Below are 25,647 nucleotides of genomic sequence, written 5' to 3'. Positions count from 1 at the left end.
CTAGTGACGCTGAATTCTCTTCCGGCATGGGTGGGATTCATGACTAAGAAATAATGTCTTCTCCTGGATTATAATACGAAAAACTTAACAAAAGAGAAATCCACAAGGACAGAAAATTGGCGGTCATTTCCAGAATCCTCACGTAAAACTCCATCTAATTCGTTTAAAACTTCCCGATCTTCAAATAATTTCTTTTCAAGTACAGACCTATGTAATCTCAGGTTGTGACATTTCGTGCTCTTACTTACGTAGCCGCTCCACCGCCACGCCGCCTCCACCGGCCCAACACCTCTGGCCATTCCATTTTTCCTGCGTGTCGGCGGGTAGGTAAGAGTCCGGGCCGTCCTTCTCCACCCCCGTCGTTATAAAAGAGTTGAAAGAGAGGAATCCGTCAGTGCGCGCATGTCCTCCTGTCCTCGAAATCCACGCCGTGAGAGCGTCTCGACGCTCTTGCACCGCGCTCAGTTGTTTCGGCGGCGCGCTGCTCACCAGACGTGCCACAGACGCCGGCGCGTCCCGACGTCGTCCCGTTCGCATTCTGTTCATTCACCTTTCGTCGCTGGCGCACCTTCAGCGTTGTGCGTACTCAGACCTATGCGGACGAAAGGTAAGAGTATAAATAAGCGCCGAAATCGAAAGTTGTCGCGACCGTGCCGGCGTGCCATTTAACGGTCGACGTCTATAAAAGAAATGCATTATTTATGTAACTTTTACGCGCACTTTATTGCCGTGTTGTTCTGGCCAGTGGAGGCGGCACGGGGGCGCAAAAATTGGAAAATTGTGAGAAGAGTCCCGGTCCTTCGAACTATACTCTTTACCTAGTTATTTTTTTTTAAATGAAAATGAGAAAATTTTTAATGTTTGTATTTTTATTAGGCCATCATTGTTATTATCGGGGGTTCGGTGGCGGAAAGCCGCTCCGGGTCACCACAGCCCCTACGTTCCGGGAGGGTGTTTTACGTGAGACCCGGCCACTTTGATCATGTAAATGGAAAATATCGAGTGGAGGACGTTCTTCAAGTTTTTAGTAAAATTTGATGCCGAGCTGGCGACCGAATTTATTCAAATATTCGGGCCGGAGTTTTTCCGGTGACCGCAACTTGATAATGCCAACATCAATATTTTAATCTAACGCTGAATAATATGTTACAGCTCGAGCCATAAATCAAGTAAATCGCGGATTTATTGGAAAGTCGTCCAAGTATGCGCTTTGTTTCACATTATAGCCAAAAAATCGCGCTTAATTCACCCGATCCGATAATCCTTATCTACCGATTTTATGTAGCGATGATTTACGCACGCACTCTGCGACCTCAGCATCTGTTATTGTAATTCTGAAGAAAGCCCGGATTTTTCAAACACACATGTGTTAACAAATCGAGTCGGATCGACCCTGGTGAAAATTTTCCGCGCGATTTAATTTTACAAAGGTCCGGCGCAACTTTTTCAAGTGTCCAAATACCCATGAAGTGAAGGGGACGCAGAGATGGTCCAGAAAATATTGTTTTTTCTTAGTTTTGAGTTATGGCGGGCAAAATCGGGGCGTGTTTTTGTTTTTTCGTAAAAAGCGAGATTTATGAGAGGGGGTGGGAGAGTCTAATTCGATTCGTTGCAGTCGATGTGGGGGTGGGTTTGTTTATAATTTTGGTTGCGTGTGCCGCTAATTTCGCATTTAATTGCTCTTTGCTTTTGAATGATTTTCGTTTAATGCGGACGACATGGATTGGAGTGTCGTTTTCAGAGCGTTCGATAAATGGAAAATGTGGAATTTCCATGTTGTAGCAGGTGGTCGCAAAAAATGTATGAATTTTTTACGGGGTAGATTAAATAAAGCACTTCAATTCCGACACGGGTGGAATGATTGCAGCTCACATTTGCGACATTGTAACTATACTTTCCTGGATTATATTTTATTGATAAACGAAAAATTGACGTTCCTGTTCAGCGTTTGCCGACAAATTTATGTCAAACAACTCGTTTCGGCCAACCTTTTACTCACACTTTTTAAACCGTGACCACGTAATGACAAGCGATTTTGTACCTAACGAAGTAATTTATCCAGCTGTTGGCCTGTAAAACGCAAACTACACAGGTGTAGTAAGTGGATTAATTGCCTCGTTGTAACAGGAGACAATTAAGCTGATACCCAGCTAAAGTCGGAGAGACGTGTCATATCTAGGTCATTATTATTATATCGTCGCATTATTTTGCTCGTTAAAATTCACACAATATTTTTTCGAATTAATCCGAAAAGTTCGAAACTAAATTTCCGAGAGTTAAAATGTTTTCGACTTTTGTTCGCCGGCATGTATTTTTAATAATTCAAAAATAAAAAAAGCAAGACCCTTGGGTCCTTAAAAATCAATAGACGTACATTAAATGCTTTATTTTTGAGCAGATGCTGAATTTTTAATAAAGCGAATCTCCGCCTTAAAAAAAACTCAATTTTCTACTTTATTGAAAGTTCATCTTGTTTACCCAAAACTCTATACTGGTGTACTGCAGGGATGTACAGTACTTCCAGTTCGATTGTCATTTTTCCGCAGCGACCCTTATTCTATCCACGCAAACAACGCACAAGATCCCCGCTTAATTAACCCACTTCACAAAAAATGTTCTACCTTTGGCTAAAAATTTTGGCTGCTTTTGACAAATTCCGCTCCGCCGTCTGAATAATAAATTTCGTAATCTGTGTTCACGTGTTTGGCCGTGCGAGCACTGGATTTAGAAAATTTTGCCGTTGTTTGTGGTTTTTCGCAAACAATGCTGCCTTGGAACAAAGAGTGATTTTTTAACGAAGCCCCGAACGTTACTCATTCAAACGTCAAGGTGAAAGAAAATTCGCGCTACTCCATTGCCCTACTTTCTTCGTAAATGCCGTTTAAAAAGCGCCACAATGGACTGAAATAACAAATATTTGTTGTTGGGTATGCAACCAGGATTACTAGGGGCTGTCTGCGGCAAAGGGGTGGATCCCGTGGGATTTTGTCGCAAGAAAAACTTATTTTTGAAGCCTGGGTTTTAAAAAATTTAAATAATATGCTAATTGCAATTTGTAAATCTTTTTTAATGTAAGGCGGAGTTGCTCATTAAGGGGCTGCTGAATGAGTAATTTCTGGGGGGATGGATTTTAATAATTTGTTTCAGTTAAGAAATATTCTAAATTCTATACTTCATCTATTTCTTTTCTATTCTGTGCATCTAATTCTCATCTGTCAATTTCGAATTCTTAAGTTGTAAATTAGAGCATTTTTAGATAATTGGCTAAATTTTCACGTCAACAAAATCGAAATTTGGAATTATATTCATATTTAAATTTCGCAATAATGCATAGAAAAATTTTGGGTTTAAATTTCCAGATGATAAGTTAATATTCCAAGTTAATTAGGTACCGATTTGCAGTTAGGTTAAAATTATAACAGAAAAGGAAAAATTTCGAATTCGTAAGTTTGAAATTTGGTAATAATCAGCAGAATTCTCAGCTTAATAAAGTCAAAATTTTGGGTCAATGGGATCAAGATTTCTGGAGAGATTATGAACCGAAATTTAGACAAAACAAATCAAAATAATTTTATAAAATTTATGTATAACCAGCACAGATCTGACTAATTAAATCGAAAATAATAAGATACAATTTTAGTTAAGTAAGTTCTACAGAAATAAAAAGCAAAAATTCTCAAATCTGATTAACAATCAGCAGAGTTTTTTATCTTCAAACTCAAAAAATCGAGTTAATCAATCAAAATTTCTAGATAAATAGCTGATCCGAAATTTAGAGATAAAAATCTTCATTTTTTTAATAGTTCGACATTCACAAGTTAATTTCGGACTCATTTCTTCGATAGCTCCTACCATTTTCCAGAACTGCCCCCTAAAATGTTGACATTTTTTAAATAAAAAAAAATATGTTTTCAAACCGAATATTTTTAAATCTTTCAACAGGAGCATAAACACGCTATATTTTCGGAATCAGCACGACGAAAACTATCCCTCAGAATTTTTTGACCATTCTTTTTAAATACAATTTTTCAAACTTTTCCAATAAAAAATTTCAGCTGATTCTCGAGAATTTTTAAAATTTCACTAAAGATATTTTCTTATAGATTTCGACCTCCAGAAGTTAGTTTCAGACTCATTTCATCGACTCTTACCACTTACCCAGAAAGGTCCCCTGAAATATTGAAAATTTTTGGTACTACAAAAAATTTATTTTCAAACCGATTATTATTAAATTTTGCACCTGGAGCACAAACATGCTATGTTTTCGGAATTAGCTCGACGAAATCTATATCTCAGAATTTTTTGTGAATTTTAAGCCATTTTTTCAAAATCAACATTTTTCACATTTTTGCCACTAGAAAATTTCAATAAATCTTCGAGACTTTACAAATTTTACTGAAGATATTTTCTTATAGATTTCGACCTCTAGAAGTTTTTTCAGAAACGTCCTCCGAAATTTTGAAAATTTTTGAATAAAAAAAAAATATTTTAAATCTTGCATTAGGAGCATAAACACGCTATGTTTTTGGAGTCAGCAGGTCAAAATCTGTATTTCAGATTTTTTTTGGGAACTTTTTGGCCATTCTTTCAAGCTCAAAATTGTTCAAACTTTTTTCCATAGAAACCACCTTCAGCAAATTTTCGAGAATTTTCAAAATTTTTCGAAAAACAGTTTATTATAGATTTCGACCTCCAGGAGTTAGTTTCAGACTAATTTCTTCGATATCTTCTACTATTTCTCCAGAAACGTCCTCTGAAATGTTATACATTTTTGTAACTAGAAAAATATGTATTTTCAAATAGGATATTTTTTATTCTTGTAACGGGAGCATAAACACGCTATGTTTTTGAAATCAGCACGACGAAATCTATATCCCAGAATTTTTCTGGAATTTTTTGGCCATGTTTTCAAAATCAAAATTTTTCACATTTTTTCCATTAGAAAATTTCGGCAAATTTTCTAGAATTTTCAAAATTTAACCAAACATTTTCTTATAGACTTCGACCTCTAAAAGTTAATTTCAGATTCACTTCTTCGATATCTCCTAGCATTTTTCCAGAAACGTCCCCTGAAATAATGAAAATTTTTGGAACTACAAAAAATAGAATCCCAAACCGATTATTATTTTTAAAACTTGCACAAGGAACATAAACACGCTACATTTTTGGGATCAGCACGACGAAATCTATATGGCAAAAATTTTTTGGGGATTTTAAGCCATTTTTTCAAAATCAACATTTTTCACATTTTTGTCACTAGAAAATTTCAATAAATTTTCGAGAATTTATAAATTTTACTGAAGACATTTTCTTATAGATTTCGACTTCTAGAAGTTAGTTTCAATTTCATTTGTTCGATAGCTCTTACCATTTTTTCAGAAACGTCCTATGAAATTTTGAAAATTTTTGAATACAAAAAAATTATTTTAAATCTTGCATCAGGAGCATAAATATGCTATGTTTTTGTAGTCAGAAGGTCCAAATCTATATTTCAGATTTTTTTGGGAACTTTTTGGCCATTCTTTCAAACTCAAAATTTTTCAAACTTTTTTCCACAAAAACTTTCAGCAAATTTTCGAGGATTTTCAGAATTTAACTAGATATTTCCTGACATATTTGGTCCTCCAGAAGTCAGTTTCAAACTTATTTCTTCGATTGCTCCAGAAAGGTTCCTTGAAATATTAAAATTTTTTGGAACTATAAAAAATATGTTTTCAAACCGATTATTTTTAAATCTTGCACTAGGAGCATAAACACACTATGTTTTTGGAATCAGCACGACGAAATCTATATCCCAGAATTTTTTGCGAATTTTTTTGAGCATTTTTTAAAATCAAAATTTTTCAATTTTTTTCCGCTAGAAAATTACAGCAAATTTTCGAGAATTTTTAAAATTTACCTAAAGACATTTTCTTATAGATTTCGACCTCCAGAACTTAGTTTCTGACTCATTTCTTCGATAGCTCGTACCATTTATCCAGAATCGTTCCCTGAAATATTGAACATTTTTGGAAACACAAAAAATACATTTTTTGGAATCAGTACAACGAAATCTATATCCCCGATTTTTTGGCATTTTTTTGGCTATTTTTTCAAAACCAAAATTTTCAAACTTCTTTCCACTAGAAAATTTTAGCAAGTTCTCGAGAATTTTTAAAATTTAACAAAAGACCTTTTCTAATAGATTACGATCTCTAGAAGTTAGTTTCAATTTCACTTTTTCGATAGGTCCTACCATTTTTTCGGAAGCGTCCTCTGAAATTTTGAAAATTTTTTTAATAAAAAAAAATTTTTTTCAAACCAGTTATTTTTAAATCTTGCATCGGGAGCATAAACACGCAATGTTTTTGGAATCAGCACGCACAACAAAATTTGTACCCCAGAATTTTTTTCGAATTTTTTGAGCATTTTTTAAAATCAAAATTTTTAATTTTTTTTCCGCGAGAAAATCACAGCAAATTTTCGAGAATTTTCAAAATTTACCTAAAGATATTTTGCTATAGATTTTTACCTCCAGAAGTTAGTTTCTGACTCATTTTTTCGATAACTCCTACTATTTATCCAGAATCGTTCCCTGAAAAATTGAAAATTTTGGAAACAAAAAAATATATTCTCAAACCGCATATTTTTAAATTTTGCACCAGGAGCATAAACACGCTATATTTTTGAAATCAGCACAACGAAATCTATATCCGAATTTTTTTGGGATTTTTTTGGCCATTTTTCAAAACCAAAATTTTTAAAACTTTTTTCAACTAGAACATTTCAACAAGTTCTCGGAATGTTCAAAATTTAGCCAAAGACATTTTCTTATAGATTTCGACTTCTAGAAGTTAGTTTCAATTTCATTTTTTCGATAGCTTTTACCATTTTTTAAAAAACGTCCTCAAAGATTTTGAAGATTTTTTGAATAAAAAAAAAATTTTTTTCATACCAATTATTCTCAAATCTTGCACTAGAAGCATAAACACGCTATATTTTTGGAATCAGCACGACGAAATCCAAATTTCAGTATTTTTTGGCAATTTTTTGGCCATTTTTTCAAAATTAAAATTTTTCAGACTTATTTTCCACTAGAAAATTTCAGCAAATTTTCAAGAATTTTCAAAATTTTACGAAAGACACTTTGTTATAGATTTAGACCTCCAGGAGTTAGTTTCAGACTAATTTCTTCGATATCATCTACTATTTCTCCAGAAACATTCCTTGAAATATTAAAAATTTTTGGAAAGAATAAATTTTCAAACCGATTATTTTTAAAACTTGGACAAGAGCATAAACATGCTATGTTTTTGGAAAGAGCACGACGAAATCTATATCCTAGAATTTTTTGGCTATTTTTCAAAATCAAAATTTTGCACATTTTTTTCCACCAGAAAATTTGGCCAACTTTTTGAAAATTTTCAAAATTTAACCAAAGAGATTTCTTATAGAGTTAGACCTCCAGAAGTTAGTTTCTGACTCATTTCTTCGATATCTCCTACCATTTTTCCAGAATCGTCCCCTAAATAAAATGTTATGTTAATATTTTGTTATGTACTTTATGTAATGCCTTTACATCTTTCGGCGTAATAAAGCACTAAAGCACTAAAATATTGAAAATTTTTGGAACTGCAAAAAAATATTTCTAAACCGATTATTTTTAAATATTGAACCAGGAGCATAAACACACTATGTTTTTGCAATGAACACGACGAAATCTATATCTCAGAATTTTTTGGGAGATTGTTGCCTATTTTTTTCAAAATCAAAATCTTTCAAACTTTTTTTCTGACAATTTTCGACAATTTTCAAAATTTAACCAAATATATTTTCTTATAGATTTCGACCTCCAGAAATTAGTTTCACTCATTTCTTCGATATTTCCTATTTTTTCAAAAACGTCCCCTGAAATATTAAAAATTTTTCGAACTAGCAATAATATATTTTCAAATGGATTATTTTTAAATTTTGCACCACGAGTATAAACAACGCTATGTTTGCGGAATCAGCACGACGAAATCTATATCCCAGAATTTTTTGGGAATTTTTTGGCTATTTTTCAAAACCAAAATTTTTCACATTTTTTTCCACCAAACAACTTATTGGACAAATTTTTGAGAATTTTCAAAATTTAACTAAAGAGATTTCTTATAAAGTTAGACCTCCAGAAGTTAGTTTCTGACTCATTTCTTCGATATCTCCTACCATTTTTCCAGAGTTTGTCCCTAAAATATTGAAAATTTTTGGAACTGCAAAAAAAAATTTCTAAACCGATTATTTTTAAATATTGAACCAGGAGCATAAACACACTATGTTTTTGCAATGAACACGACGAAATCTATATCTCAGAATTTTTTGGGAAATTGTTGCCTATTTTTTTCAAAATCAAAATCTTTCAAACTTTTTTTCTGACAATTTTCGACAATTTTCAAAATTTAACCAAAGATATTTTTTTATAGATTTCGACCTCCAGAAATTAGTTTCACTCATTTCTTCGATATTTCCTATTTTTTTCAAAAACGTCCCCTGAAATATTAAAAATTTTTCGAACTAGCAATAATATGTTTTCAAATGGATTATTTTTAAATTTTGCACCAGGAGTATAAACAACGCTATGTTTGCGGAATCAGCACGACGAAATCTATATCCCAGAATTTTTTGGGAATTTTTTGGCAATTTTTCAAAACCAAAATTTTTCACATTTTTTTCCACCAAACAACTTTTTGGACAAATTTTTGAGAATTTTCAAAATCTAACTAAAGAGATTTCTTATAGAGTTAGACCTCCAGAAGTTAGTTTCTGACTCATTTCTTCGATATCTCCTACCATTTTTACAGAATCGTCCCCTAAAACATTGAAAATTTTTGGAACTGCAAAAAATATTTCTAAACCGATTATTTTTAAATATTGGACCAGGAGCATAAACACACTATGTTTTTGCAATGAACACGACGAAATCTATATCTCAGAATTTTTTGGGAAATTGTTGCCTATTTTTTTCAAAATCAAAATCTTTCAAACTTTTTTTCTGACAATTTTCGACAATTTTCAAAATTTAACCAAAGATATTTTCTTATAGATTTCGACCTCCAGAAGTTAGTTTCACTCATTTCTTCGATATCTCCTATGATTTTTCCAGAAACGTCCCCTGAAATATTAAAAATTTTTGGAACTAGCAAAAATATATTTTCAAATGGATTATTTTTAAATTTTGCACCAGGAGTTTAACGCTATGTTTGCGGAATCAGCACTACGAAATCTATCTATATCCCAGAATTTTTTGGAAATTTTTTGGCTATTTTTCAAGACCAAAATTTTTCACATTTTTTTCCACCAAACAACTTTTTGGACACATTTTTGAGAATTTTCAAAATTTAACTAAAGGGATTTCTTACAGAGTTAGACCTCCAGAAGTTAGTTTCTGACTCATTTCTTCGATATCTCCTACCATTTTTCCAGAATTTTTCCCTAAAATATTGAAAATTTTTGGAACTGCAAAAAAATATTTCTAAACCGATTATTTTTAAATATTGAACCAGGAGCATAAACACACTATGTTTTTGCAATGAACATGACGAAATCTATATCTCAGAATTTTTTGGGAAATTGTTGGCTATTTTTTTCAAAATCAAAATCTTTCAAACTTTTTTTCTGACAATTTTCGACAATTTTCAAAATTTAACCAAAGATATTTTCTTATAGATTTAGACCTCCAGAAATTTGTTTCACTCACTTCTTCGATATCTCCTACGATTTTTCCAAAAACGTCCCCTGAGATATTAAAAATTTTTGGAAGTAGCAAAATATATTTTCAAATGTTTTTTTTTTAATTTTGCGCCAGGAGTATAAACAACGCTATGTTTGCGGAATCAGCACGACGAAATCTATATCCCAGAATTTTTTGGGAATTTTTGGCAATTTTTCAAATCCAAAATTTTTCACATTTTTTTCCACCAAACAACTTTTTGGACAAATTTTTGAGAATTTTCAAAATTTAACTAAAGAGATTTCTTATAGTTAGACCTCCAGAAGTTAGTTTCTGACTCATTTCTTCGATATCTCCTACCATTTTTTCAGAATCGTCCCCTAAAATAATGAAAATTTTTGGAACTAACTAACTAACTCTAAACCGATTATTTTTAAATATTGAACTAGGAGCATAAACACGCTATGTTTTTGAAATGAACACGGCGAAATCTTTATCTCAGAATTTTTTGGGAATTTTTTGGCCATTTTTTTCAAAATCGAGATTTTTCAAACTTTTTTTCCACTAGAAAATTTCAGCAAATTTACAATTTTCAAAATCTAACTAAAAACATATAGATTTTGACCTCCAGAGGTTAATTTCAAATTCACTTTTTCGTTATCTCCTACCATTTTTCCAAAATCGTCCCCTGAAATACTGCAATTTTTTGGAAGAAAAAAAATGTTCAAAGCGATTATTTTTAAATTTTGACCAGAAGCATAAACACCCTATGTTTTTGGAATCAGCACGATGAAATGTATATCCCAGAATTTTTGGGAACTTTTTGACCATTTTTTTCAAAATAAAAATTTTTCAATGTTTTCCACTACGAAAATTTCGGAAAATTTTGGAAAATTTTCGTCAATTTTCAAAATTTAACTAAAGACATCTTCCCATAGATTTCGACCTCCAGAAGTTAGTTTCTGCCTCACTTTGTCCGTAGCACCTAATTTTCTAGAATTCCCCACTGAAATATTGCTTTTTTTTATGGAAAAAATTGAAACCCAGTATTTTTTGCAAATTTTTCACAACTTTTTGTTTAATCATCCCCACGCGATGACGCCACCTCAAAATTTGCATGGTAACTACTATTCAAATTTTTCACTGCGTATAGAAGCGATGGTCTATTTCTGCTCTAAAAATCACCCAAAAAGAAAACCCTGTCGTTTTTAATTCCATTTTTCGATACATAAATAATCCCTGAATTGACAAGCGCTGAAAATGCATCCTGCATAAAACGCAAAAAACGCCTGCACTTTGCCCAAACTCCCTCCCACGATTGTTCTCGTGGAAATTATTCGCGTTCGGCTGGAGTTCGGGTCATTTATTATAAAACTCTAAAAATTAATTTTGTTTCTGACACCACAGAATACGCCTAATTAGGATTTTAATTAATACTTTCCCAAACAAATTAAGCATTGCTTTGAACAAAAACATTAACTCGTTTCTCGGAATAAGTAATTATCATTTAATTTGCCGGACTCTAAAGTGCAACCTACATTCCACAAAATTAATCTCATTAAATCCACCTTTTTCGCTTATTAGAATTTATTTTAATGTGTACGAACGTCAGGAATCGCCGGATTAAAAAAGACGGATAACCCATTCGGAGATAATAGCCCATGTTTTGATATATTTTTCGTGTGTCTTGTGTGGAGTCGTAAATTCGGCAACCATTAAGGTCACCGAAAAAAATTATATGCATATGTGTTTCAGACATGAAATTTCACTTACGTGGAGCCATTTCAGATTGCAATAGCGGGAATAAAATTACTTTTTAATGCACGAAGCACTCGTCGCTTTGTGCGCTTATAATACGAAACCACCGTACGTCTTTTCCATTGTAAAAGCTCGGTTTAAATTCACTCTTTAACGTCTCCGGAAATTAAAATTTTCACGATCGTAAATTTTTAACACTGCACGTAAAAGTGTAGACCACTGTGATGCAAATACAGTTTCACGTAGTTACGGTGATTTAAAACGTAAATTTCGCTTTTATGATCCATAAACTTCAGAATCCATAACAATGAATGTTAGATATAAACGGCTAAATTGTTTGCTTTGCGTCCAGAAGCGATCACGACTGAGAGAAATGTTAGTTTATGAAGGTGCCGCGATAATTCTAATTCAGATTTGACAGCAAAAGTCAAACTGTTTTGGTTTGTCGGGGCGGCTAGTGCAGGCTTGGGGCGAAAGAGATTACATGGGAGCAAGACTGGTCGATAGAAACGCAACCGATGACCCTGGCTAGGATTTCAGAACACATGTTTATATTGACATATGCATATCAAATTCGTGGGGTAACAAACGTTTGTTTGTGAAATGGACCCAAACGCTTTCACAAAATTGCCTGTTTTTATTTTTCCGCTAACGTGACGTTGGCTAATGTCTTAAAATACGGTGTGCTCGTTTTCAACAACATATTAGAAACGTGGATTGTTGTTTTGATACGGTTCTTTTAAAGTTGTGATATGTTTAGACAATGTTTGGTGTTTATTTTGGAACACTTTTGAGAATATTTCGGGGTATTAGTAGTACGGTGCTTGTTTCACCACATACGTATGATAAAAAAGTAGGAAAGTGTAATACGTAACGAAATTTTAATATAAACCTGATTAGATAACGTAATAGGGCTCTAATATTGTTCACGCACCTATTAATTAATAACAAACACACAATATTAGTTAATTAATGTAGTATCTATTGATACATGTAGAACAATTATTACTGATATTCCGAAAATACGTTTCCAGGTATTGTCATTTTACCTCTAACATGTCCTTAATCCATAAACAAGCGCGGATACACGTGATGTTACTAAATTTGTCTGTAAACCTTTTTCACTGGTTTCGACGTTGAAAAATAAATGCTATTAGGTATCTGTCAGCTTATTTCCAGCTTATACATTTTAATACCGGATTTAAAAGCTGTGGTAAATCACTGTAACAGACGGATATACAAACGTACTTTTCTAATCTACTTGCGAAACAAGACTGCTTTTTCAATAAGTAACCGAAATACAAACACTAGTTATGCAAGCTGTTTTTGCAGCTAGTGTGAAAAGTAGCACTTTGGAAACCGGATACTCGCGTTTTTCTACGTCGTGCGTAGTTAATTTTGACTTCTTTTTTTTTTGAAAATTTTTATTCGTCGCGACTAACTTCAAACTATAAAATATAACAAGTTAATTCCTAGACTTAGGGGATTTGAGGGATTAGCGGCTTCAGGTAAAACTCTTGAGGATTAAAACTTGTACGGTAATGTTAACTACCTGCTTGAAATCAACCAACTGTAAATTTAGTCAATATTGTTCTGTTAAAACTAGTTTTTATTAAAACTGGTACGTGTTTCGAGCGCTACTGTTTTAAGTGGGATTTATAAACTTGCTGTTGACGTTGAAGTTCCCGTTGCAGGTGCTGTTCACGCTGACGTGCTTTTAGAGCTGAAAATTGTCATTTATAAACTCCGGGCGGGTGGGAAACGCAGCCCCACCCACCCTCCCTATCGCAATTGTGATGATTTTTTTATTCGTCGTGAGCCAAGAAGGCGGAGCTTAGCTGCAAAATCCTTATTTCTCTGCGGAAATTAAAAACATGTTTTTGAGTATCGTGTCGTTATACCACTTATTCGCTATAACATTTATTTCTTATTTCTGAAGAACAAAATGGGAGAACGGGTGGGTGGGCGGGGCTCTTGCTTGCCTGTAAAACACTCTTGGTAACTACTCTTAATATTGTTAATCATTGAGGGAGTGGTAAGTAACTGATAGAAACAAGCTTGTAAAAAAAAACGCTAATCGTAAATTTTTCTTGTACTATTTGTTACAAGATTTATTTCTTATTTCAGGAAAAAAATAAATGAGAGAAGAGGGGGTGGGTGGGCGTGGCTAAGTTTAACTTTTTCCTAGAGCGTCTTTTACAGGCAAGCAATAGTCCCGCCCACCCACCCCCTCTTCATTCTGATGACTACCCTCAATACTGTTAACTATTAACCAACTAAAATTTTGAACAGTTGGTCATTACTTTTTAGATTATCTAAAATTAAACTGTTAAATCTTTCTTTTAAACCATAAATTTCGTATTTTTCTGCTGCAATAAATTTTAATAGTACAATTTTTTTGTAAAATCAATCACCCAAATGAAGACGGGTTGGTGGGCGGGCTTAATAATGTGTTCTCTCAGTTCTCATTTGTGATGAATTTTTGATTCCTTGTCAGATCGAAGCGCGGGGCTTAATTCTAAGATCCAAATTTTTCTACAGGAATTTACCATTTTAAACATGTTTTAAGTTTCTTGTTGTGAAAAGATGGTATGATATGCATATTAAGAAAAAAAAGGCAAAATATAAGCCCCGCCCACCCGCCCTATCTCAATTCGGATGATTTTTTATATTCGACGTAAGCCGAGGGGCGGAGCTTAATTGTAAAATCCTTATTTTTAATTTTAAGATCCATATTTATCTACAGGAATTTACCATTTTAAACATATTTTAATATTCTTGTTGTGAAAAGCTGACTACACATATTGAGAAAACAAGGCAAAATATAAGCCCCGCCCACCCACCCTATCTCAATTGTGCTGATTTTTTTATTCGTCGTGAGCCAGGAAGGCGGAGCTTAACTGCAAAATCCTTATTTCTGTACCAAGAATTCAAAACATGTTTTTGAGTATCGTGAATACTAGAATACAAGAATACTATGTATATTATGAAAAAATAAAGCCAAAAATTAGGGCCCACCCATACCCATCCCGATATCAATTCTCAATTGTGTTGAATTTTTCATTCGTTGTCATACTGCAAATATGCATAATTGCAAAATAGATATTTCCCTGTACAGATTGATCATTTTAAACATGTTTTAAGTTTCTTGTTTGAAAAGATGACTACACATATAAAGAAAACAAGGCAAAATATAAGCCCCGCCCACCCACCCTATCTCAATTGTAATGAATTTTTTTATTCGTCGTGAGCCAAGAAGGCGGAGCTTAACTGCAAAATCCATATTTCCTTACAAAAAGTTAACATTTTAAACGTGTTTTAAGTTTCTAATAATAAAAAATTCGTCACAATTGAGATGGGGTGGGTGGGCGTGGCTTATATTTTGTTTTTTTTTCTTAACATGCATAGTATTCTTTGAACAACATGATACTCAACAACATGTTTTTAATTTCTTGTAAAGAAATAAGTATTTTGCAGTTAAGCTTCGCCCCCTTGGTTCTGGGCGAATAAAAAAATCATCGCAATTGAGATGGGGCGGGTGGGCGGGCTTACATTTGTTTCTTTTATTTTAATTTGTGTAGTCCTCGTTTCACAAGAAACTCAAAACATGTTTAAAATGGAAAATTTGTATAAGGAAATATTTTTTGCAAATATGTACCATTTTAACCATGTTTTAAGTTTTTTGTTGTTAAAAGGCGGCTATGTATATTAAGAAAAAAAAAATCAAAATATAAACCCCGCCCACCCGCCCTATCTCAATTCTGATGATTTTTTTATTCAACGTAAGCCGAGGGGCGGAGCTTAATTGTAAAATCCTTATTTTCAATTTTAAGATTTATCTACAAGAATTTACCATTTTAAACATGTTTTAATTTTCTTGTTGTAAAAAGGTGACTACACATATTAACAAACCAGGAAAAATATAAACCCCGCCCACCCACCCTATCTCGATTGTGATGATTTTTTTATTCGCCGTGAGCCAAGAAGGCGGAACTTAACTGCAAACTCCTTATTTCTCTACGAGGAATTAAAAACATGTTTTCGAGTGTCGTGAGAACTAGAATACAAGAATACTATGTATATTTAGAAAAAATAAAGTCAACAATTAGGCTCCACCCATACCGGCCCCGATCTCAATTCTCAATTGTGATGAATTTTTCATTCGTTGTCAGACCGAGGGGCGGGGCATAATTGCAAAATGGATATTTCCCTATACAAATTTATCATTTTAAACATGTTTTAATTTTCTTGTTGTGAAAAGATGAATACACATATTAAGAAAACTGGCAAAATATAAGCCCCGCCCACCCACCCTCGTCTCAATTGTAATGAATTTTTTTATTCGTCGTGAGCCAAGAAGGCGGAGCTTAACTGCAAAATCCATATTTCCTTACAAAAAATTGCCATTTTAAACGTGTTTTAAGATTCTAATAATAAAAAATCATCACAATCGAGATGGGGTGGGTGGGCGGGGTTTATATTTTGTCTTTTTTTTTTTAATATACACAGTATTCTTTGAAGAACACGATACTCAACAACATGTTTTTAATTTTGTGTAAAGAAATAAGTATTTTGCAGTTAAGCTCCGCCCTCTTGGCTCACTGCGATTAAAAAAAATCATCACAATTGCGATAGGGCGGGTGGGTGGGCCTACATTTTACCTTTTTATTTTAACATGTGTAGACCTCTTTTCACAACAAGAAACGTAAAACATGTTTAAAATGGAAAATTTGTATAAGAAAATATCGATTTTGCAATTAGGCTCCGTCCCATAATTGCAAAATGTACCATTTTAACCATGTCTTAAGTTTCTTGTTATGAAAAGATGGCTATGTATATGAAGAAAAAAAAAGGCAAAATATAAACCCCGCCCACCCGCCCTATCTCAATTGTGATGATTTTTTTTTATTCGACGTAAGCCGAGAGGCGGAGCTTAATTGTAAAATCATTATTTTTCTACGAGAAATTACCAAGTGAAATATGTTCTTAAGTGTAAAAAGTGTGTAAAAAGAAAACCAGTAGAGAAGCCCCACCCATCCGTCTCGATCTCAGTCGCAATGAGTTTTTCATTCGTTGTCAGGCCGAGGGGCGGAGCCTAATTGCAAAATCGATTCGAAGCTTTGCTTGTTTGCGATTTCTAAGACGAAATAAAAATTTTGAATTCTTGACAATTTTATGTGAATCGGTATTTCAGTTCCTAAATTAAATTGTAAAATCGAAAAATGAAACCCAGTTTCTTGGATTCCAAGTACTGTAGAACATATAGAAAACGTGAAATTAGCCGTTCTTCAAGTGGAACTTGTGCAACGCTTTCTTGATTTAAAAGCAGGACGGAAAACAATTCAGTTTTAATATCTGACCAATGAAAACATCCATAAATCACTCCCGTGGGATAAAAAATTAGTCTTTTTAATTTTGCGGTTCCTAAGATAAATTTTAACTGTTAAATTGTTCTTTTAAACAATAAAATTCGTCACTTTATGCTGCAATAAATTTTAGTAGTAGAATTTTTTTTTAAATTAATCACCCAAATGGAGACGGGTGGGTGGGCGGGGTTAATAATATGTTCCTCCGCAGAAAGAATATTATGTAGATTAAGACAAAAATAAAGCCAAAGATTATGGCCCACACGTACCCGCCCCGATCTCAATTCTCATTTGTGATGAATTTTTCCTTCCTTGTCAGATCGAAGGGCGGGGCTTAATTTTAAGAGCCATATTTGTCTACAGGAATTTACCATTTTAAACATGTTTTAATTTTCTTGTTGTGAAAAAGTGACTACACATATTAAGAAACAAGGGCAAAATATCAGCCCCGCCCACCCACCCTATCCCAATTGTGATGATTTTTTTATTCGTCGTGGACCAAGAAGGCGGAGCTTAACTGCAAAATCCTTATTTCTCTACGAGGAAATTTAAAACATGTTTTTGACTATCGTGAATACAAGAATACTATGTATATTTAGAAAAAATAAAGCCAAAAATTAGGCCACACCCATACCCGCCCCGGCCTCAATTCTCAATGTGATGAATTTTTCATTCGTTGTCAAACCGAGGGGCGGAGCGTAATTGCAAAATAGATATTTTTCTAAACAAATTTATCATTTTAAACATGTTTTAAGTTTCTTGTCGTGAAAAGATGACTACATATATTAAGAAAACAAGGCAAAATATAAGCCCCGCCCACCCACCCTATCTCAATTGTAATGAATTTTTTTATTCGTCGTGAGCCAAGAAGGCGGAGCTTAACTGCAAAATCCATTTTTTCTTACAAAAAATTACCGTTTTAAACGTGTTTTAAGTTTCTAATAATAAAAAATCATCATTAAAATCGAGATGGGGTGGGTGGGCGGGGTCTATATTTTGTTTTTTTTTCTTAATATACATAGTATTCTTTGAAGAACACGATACTCAACAACATGTTTTTAATTTTTTGTAAAGAAATAAGTATTTTGCAGTTAAGCTCCGCCCCTTTGGTTCTTGGCAAATAAAAAAAATCATCACAATGGGGATGGGGTGGGTGGGCGGGCTTACATTTTGTCTTTTTGTTTTAATATGTGTAAGACAGTACATAAACCCCGCCCACCCGCCCTATCGCAATCGTGATGAATTTTTCATGCATTGTCAGACCGAGGGGTGGAGCCTAATTGTAAAGTCGATTCGAAGATTTTTTTTGTAAATTTTATTCTATAATTTTGAATTGTAAGATGATATCTTCAAATTTTTGATGGACCAGCTACATTTTTGCACGATAATCTTAAAAATTGTACAATATTTGAGGGAATCGATTTTATAGTTTCTAAAATGAATAGTAAAATTTGCATTTTTTATCAAAAAGTAAATGCAAGGTTAAAATAGATAATTTTGAGTAGAATTACTTAGCAAAATTTTGAGATGACGTCATCAAATTTATAGTGTCTACCATATTCTTGCAGTATATCTGAAATTAGCCATTCGTCCAATGCACTGGAAAAAAGTCACTCTTTATTTTGTGAAAAAAATAATACTTCTATAAAATAATCGACCCAAACAAATATATCGAGTTCAAAGTGTAAAATATAACAGGTTAATTCCTAGACTTTGGAGATTTAAGGGATTAGAGGATTCAAGTAAAACTCTTGAGGATTAGAACTTATACGGCGATGTTAACTACCTGTTTGAAATCAACCTACCATAAATTTAGTCAGTAGTGTTTATAGATCTGATTTCTCTAAGTGGAGGTTGAAATTAATCAATAAAAGTTGAGACCTGTTTGCCCCTTTTTAAAATTAGTTTTTAATAAAGGTGGTACATGTTTCGAAAGCTATAGTTTTCGTCGTCAGTCACAAAAACTAAAGCCACGACGAACTTGTAATGTGTGTTTTGTTTGCAATTATACATCTTCGCATAAGTTTATTTTTCTGGCTGAAGACGAAATCAGTGCTTCTCGAAACATGTACCACTTTTAATTTTAGTGTCATTTAAATCAACAATGGTCATTCAACCCTGAAAATTAATGATCCGTTTCAGTGTTGTTGAATTAGGAGTGTAGTTTTTGCGATTTCTAAGAAATTCAATATCTGTACATTCAAAATTTTCCAAAAATCACACTTTGTTGTTGTTGTTTTAAAATTAAATTTCCATTAAATAGTTGTTGATGTTTTTCCTCCAGCATTTAATTGAATCTTAAAATGCAAATCAAATGAAACGAAAACCAAGAAATAAAATACTGTTATTAAAAAAAATGAGATTTTCCGTTAAATACAAAAATAAAACAGAAAAAAAAAACAAGTAGATTTCACACTCAAACCGCGGTTTATTTTCGTCGCTATTTTGAAACCCGAACACCGAAACTTTTTCCCATCCATCAAACTCCGTTAAGTTTCCACTAATCACAAGCATGACATTCTGTATGCATGAAACACCCACATGTGTATCACTCGTTATTCCTCAACCACCGTATGTCAAATAATTTTCGATCTATCCCACACTCTGCCAGCGAGCTTCGCGCCTATAAATAATACGCGCACGGATTTGCCGTTCAAGAGTAATGGTAATGTCATAACGTTTGAGTTGAGCGCGATATATTAGCCAACACTACATTTATGTGACAGTCGAAAGCCTAAACTGTCACAACAAACGCTACCTGAAATTATTCCTCGCCGACGCGTCCCGAAAATAACCCGAAATCCCGAAAATTCCAACACTGCAAGAAAAAGCTCCATTAAAAGCGTCGCTTTGTTTATTAAATTCGTTATAACGGCATTTTAATCAAGTCGCAACGTCTTCAGACAAACCCGGATGAGCTTAAGCTGCGTGAACAAACACGAGTTCGCGACGAAACGAGGATGAAGCTCCGAGGGAAAATATTTTTTCGATTTGTAAATTGATGGAATTAAGGAAAAAACAAAGTCGTTTCCCACGAGTTCTCTTTGCGAAAAATACATATGCTAAAGTGCTTGTTTAGGTTGCTGGCTGTTGATAGACGTGAGGAATTTTCGGCTCGGTCGTGGATGTTATCGGCTTTTCAGCATTTTGTGCAGTTTTTTCCTTTTGAGCAACAAACACAAACCTACAATTGTGTTATCGAGTGATTTCACCAGATGTCATTTGTTGACAGAGTGTGACGGTTTGAATAATATTCCACCTACATGTTGCCAGCGGCGGTTTCGCGGAAATCGAAGGTGCGGCTTTTACGACTTCCAACAATTATTTGTAGCATTTATCTAAAGAACTTTATACGTGCATTTTGCGATTACGATAAAAGTTATTGTAATATCGGGTAATTAGGAGTTTTTTTTAGTAAGAGTGGCGTGACATAACGTGGGTCCGTCATTCTGTTCTAACGGGAATTTTTACAGAATTTCAGGAGCTTTGCGGGTGGAACTAGTCGAGTCCGTTTTACAGGGCGACATCAGCAAGATTATCCAAAATTACGCACTATTTCATACGGATAACGAACAGATATATACCTATGTGCTGGAAAATGCCACGAATTCAGCGATTCATTCGACGTAAACGTTCACCAGATCGGGCTTTCAAACAGTAGACTGAGCTTTTATGGTTGACTGTTTAATGTTTCATGACGACGGTGGGATTAAATTCGAAGCTTTCAGTTGCAAAATGAATAAAACTAGTATCAAAGGGGAAACAGTGTTGCCAGCATATTTTTGCTACATTGTAAATACTCGTTTATTGTCTAGTAAGTCGGAACTATATTCATCCGGATTTTAATTACGAGATTCAATTTTTAAACCGCTGATTTTTTTTTAAGTTTAGGAAAGTGTGAAAAATGGTGCCCGATGGATTATTATTAATTTTCTTAATGAAGAGATATTGAAAAAAATTGACCCTAAGCATCTCATTTGAAAAAAAAATCAAAATTGTACAATTTATTTTAGAAACAGCAAGAACAATAATCGGAAAGATCTATTTCATACTTTCGGTGTTTTTAACAATCTTTAGAAAGTGAAAAAGTAGGTCTTCCCTTTCGCTCTGTTTGTCTGTCTGTTGGCGAGTTCAATAAATGAGAACTTGTTTGATACACAGACCGGAGCGCGCTCAAGCCAATGTCGACTCTAAGCATTCAAAATTTCTGAATTAAAATATCGAAAAATGAAAAAAAAAACCGAAATTGAAAAGTTCTCAAAACTGATAATGTTGAAAAAAATTGAGAAATCGAAAAACTTAAAAAATCGGGAAATCTAAAAATCCAAGAGTCGAAAAATTTTAAAAATCGAAAAAGCAAGATGCTAAAATTAAAAATAGAAAAATTGAAAAATAGAAATATTGAAGAACTGAAAAATCTAAAAATCAATAATTTAAAAAATCGAAAAATTCAAATATCGAATTATTGTAAATCCGAGAGAAAATCTAGCATGAAAAAATAAAAAAAAAAATAGGAAAATCTAACATTTAAAACTCGAGAAATTGAACAATTGGACAACTGAAAAATCGAAACATCGAAAAATTGGAAAATCGAAAAATTAAAAAAAAAATGGAAAATCGAAAATATAAAAATTACAATTCAAAAATTGGAATATAAAAGAACTGAAAACTCCAGAAAACCCATTTAAAAATTGAAAAGCTGAAAAATTAAAAAATCTCAAAACTGAAATATCGAAAAATTGAAGAATCGAAAAACTGAAAAATCACAAAAATATCCAAAATTGGGAAATTAAAAATTGGAAAATCGAAAATGTAAAAATTACGACAATTCAAAAATTGGAATACAGTAGAACTGAAAACTCCAGAAAAACCTAACTTTTTAAAAATTGAAAAATCGAAGAACAAAACAGGCGAAAAATTGAATAATCTGAAGTTTAAAAAACGAAAAATTGAAAATTCAAAAAATAAAGGTCGTGAAATCGAAAAATCCAGAACTTGAAAAATCGAAAAGTCGAAATATTAGAAAATCCCATAACTGAAATACCAAAAATAGGAGAAAAATTGAAGAATCGAAAAGCTGAAAAATCACAAAATTGAACGATATATCCAGAAATTGGGAAATTAAAAATTGAAAAATTGAAAAATTGAAAAACTGAAAAATCAAAAAATCCAGAAATCGAAAAATCTAAAATTTAAAATATTGAACAATTAAAATATGGAAACATCGAAAAATTGGAAAATCGAAAAATTAAAAAAAATTGGAAAATCGAAAATGTAAAAATTACAAATCAAAAATTGGAATATAGAACTGAAAACTCCAGAAAAACCATTTAAAAATTGAAAAGCTGAAAAATTGAAAAATCCACAAAGTAAAGGTCCTGCAATCGAAAAATTCAGAACTCGAAAAATCTCAAAACTGAAATATCGAAAAATTGAAGAATCGAAAAACTGAAAAATCACAAAAATGAACGAAATATACAAAAATTGGGAAATTAAAAATTGGAAAATGGAAAATGTAAAAATTACGACAATTCAAAAATTGGAATACAGTAGAACTGAAAACTCCAGAAAAACCTAACATTTTAAAAATTGAAAAATCGAAGTACAAAACAGGCGAAAAATTGAAAAATCCAGAACTTGAAAAATCGAAAAGTCAAAATACTAAAAAATTCCATAACTGAAATACCGAAAAATTGGAAAATCGAAAAGTGAAAAAACTGAAAAATCGAAAAATTGAAAAACTGAAAAATCAAAAAATCCAGAAATCGAAAAATCTAAAATTTAAAACATTGAATAATTTGAACCAATATCGCAAAATTGAAAAATCCAGAAATCCAAACATCAAAAATCAAGAAATAAAAATTCGAAAATCTAAAATTTTAAAATATAAAAACTGAAAAATTGAAAAATAGGATAACTAAAAAATCGAAACATCTCAAAATTTGAAAACCGAAGAATTGAAAAGCAAAAAAGTAAAAAATCGAAAAATCGAGAAATCCAAATATCGAGACATGGAAAAAATCAAAAACTGAGACATCGAAAAATCGAAAAATCAGAGGATCGAAAAATCGAAGAGTCGAAAACCGAGAGGAAAAGTTGAAAATTGAAAAATTCATAAATCGAGGAGTCAAAAAATTGAAAAAAAGAAACATTTTAAAAAAGAAAACTCGAGAAATCGAAAAACCTAGAATTTTAAAAATTGAAAAATTAAAACATCGAAAAGTTGAAAAATTGAGAAATCGAAATATAAAACAGTGGAAAATTTGAAAAATCTAAATTTTAATGAAAAATTGAAAGCCCAGAAAGAAAAAAATCGAGGAACCAAAAAATCCATGAATTCAAAAATCGAAAAGTCGAGAAATCGAAATATTGAAAAATCACAAAACTGAAGGAAATATCCAAAAATTTGAGAAATTAAAAAATTGGAAAATTTAAAAATCGAAAAACCAAAAAAGCAAAGTCGAAAAATCGTACGCTTAAAAATCGAAAAATAGGAAAACAAAAGAAAGATACCATCAAAAATTTGGAGACATCATCCTGGAATTCAAAATTATGCAACAAATTTTCCAATAAAAATTGACAAATCAAAACTGTACCAGAAAATTTTACAATTTAACTTAGAAATCGTAAAATAAAAAGACTAATTTTTTATCCCTCAAGATGATTTATGGAAATTTTTGGAATTTTTGAATGTACAGATTTTGATTTTTTTTCCTTTCCGCTTTTAAACCAGAGAAACGTTGCAAAAATTAGTTCGACTTCAATAATGGTTAATTTCATATTTTCCATATGTTCCACAGTCCTTAGAATACGAAACAACACAAAATTGGAAAATCGAAAAATTGAAAAGCCAAAAAGTTAGTAAAAAAGCGAAAAATCAGAGGATCGAGAAATCGAGGAGTCGAAGGGGAGAAAAAAAATTAAAAATTGAAAAATTCGTAAATCGAGAAATTCAATCAAAACCTCGAAACATAAATCAAGGAATCAAAAAATTGAAAAATCGAAAAATTTTAAAAGAGAAAAACCTAGGATTTTAAAAAACATCGAAAAGTTGAAAAATTGAGAAATCGAAATATAAAACAGTAGAAAATTTGAAATATCTAAATTTTAACGAAAAATTGAAAACCGAAAAAGTAAAAAATCGAGAAATCAAAAAATCCATGAGTCCAGAAATCGAAAAGTCAAGAGATCGAAGTATTAAAAAATCTAAAACTCAAAGAAATATCCAAAAATGTGAGAAATTAAAAAATTGGAAAATTGGGAAATTGAAAAACCAAAAAAAAAAATTGAAAAATCGAAGCTTAAAAAATCGAAAAATTGAAAAACCAATAACCTGAAAAATCGAGAAATTGAAGAAATGAAAAATTGAAATTTTGAACTCGAGAAATGGGAAAATTAAAAAAAAAGATTCCACCAAAAATTTGGAGAAATCATCCTGGAATTCAAAATTATACAATAAATTTTCCAATAAAAATTGACAAGAAGTCAAAATTGTACCAGAAAATTAGAAATCGTAAAATTAAAAGGACTAATTTCTTATCCCCAAGATAAATTATGGAAATTTTTGAATTTTTCGAATGTAGAGATTTTGATTTTTTTTTCTTTCTGCTTTTAAATCAGAGAAGCGTTGAAAAAGTTAATTCCACTTCAGTAATGATTAATTTCATATTTTCCACATCTTTCACAGTCCTTAGAATACGAAACATCATAAAATTGGAAAATCGAAAAATTGAAAAGCCAAAAAGTTAGTAAAAAAGCGAAAAACTGGCAAATCCAAATATCGAAACATCGTAAAATTCAAAAACTGAGACACCGAGACATCGAAAAATCAGAGGGTCGAGAAATCGAGGAGTCGAAGGGGAGAAAAAAAAGTTAAAAATTGAAAAATTCATAAATCGAGGAATTCAACAATCCGTGAATCTAAAAATCGAAAACTCGAAAAATCGAAATATTGAAAAATTCCAAAACTCAAAGAAATATCCAAAAAACTGAGAAATTAAAAAATTGAAAATTTGAGAAATCGGAAAACCTAGAATTTTAAAAAACATCGAAAAGTTGAAAAATTGAGAAATCGAAATATAAAACAGTGGAGAATTTGAAAAATCTAAATTTTAACGAAAAATTGAAAACCCAAAAAGTAAAAAATCGAGAAATCAAAAAATTCATGAGTCAAAAAATCGAAAAGTCGAGAAATCGAAATATTGAAAAATCCAAAACTGAAAGAAATATCCAAAAATTTGAGAAATTAAAAAATTGGAAAATTGGGAAATCGAAAAACCAAAAAAAAAAAAATTGCAAAATCGAAGCTTAAAAAATCGAAAATTTGAAAAACCAATAACCTGAAAAATCGAAAAATTGAAGAAATGAAAAATTGAAATTTTGAACGATTCCATGGAAAATCCCAAAGAAACGTTAAAAAAATTAGTTCCGCTTCAATAATGGTTAATTTCATATTTTTTATGTTCCACAGTCCTTAGAATACGAAAAACTACGTTTTCCTTTTCGATCGATTTTAGAATTTACTTCAGGAACTACAAAATCGATTCCATCGAAAATTTGCAGACGCTTTGTCGATGGTAAAACTTAAGCAAAATTTGCACGTTTATCCCATCAAAAATTCGAAGACGTCATCCTAAAATTCAAAATTATACAATAAATTTTCCAATAAAAATTGACAAGAATCCAAAATTGTACCAAAAAATTTTACAATGTAATTTTGCACATTTCCTAAATACAGATCTGAAAGTTAACGGATCATAAACTTTTAGGGTTGCACTGACTTGAATTTTATTCAAGATTTTACCTGATTGACCTGACTTGATTTGACGTTGAGGT

The 25,647-nt window shown here is 32.2% G+C and overlaps 1 protein-coding gene across 1 annotated transcript in view; it reads left to right on the top strand.

Moving 5' to 3' along the window:
* Nucleotides 1-413: 413 nt before the first annotated feature.
* LOC135136119 (somatostatin receptor type 2-like) overlaps nt 414-25,647 on the top strand; it is a 356,309-nt gene continuing 331,075 nt past the window's right edge. The window contains exon 1 of the mRNA XM_064065251.1: nt 414-607. The gene's annotated coding sequence lies outside the window, so the exon portion shown is untranslated. The remainder of the gene's footprint in view (nt 608-25,647) is intronic.

The sequence above is a fragment of the Zophobas morio genome, unplaced genomic scaffold (genome assembly GCF_036711695.1).
Source record: "Zophobas morio isolate AGI-343-1 ecotype UQ-CSIRO unplaced genomic scaffold, CSIRO_AGI_Zmor_V1 ptg000026l, whole genome shotgun sequence".
NCBI lineage: Eukaryota > Metazoa > Arthropoda > Insecta > Coleoptera > Tenebrionidae > Zophobas > Zophobas morio.
This window is presented reverse-complemented; position numbering and strand designations above follow the sequence as displayed.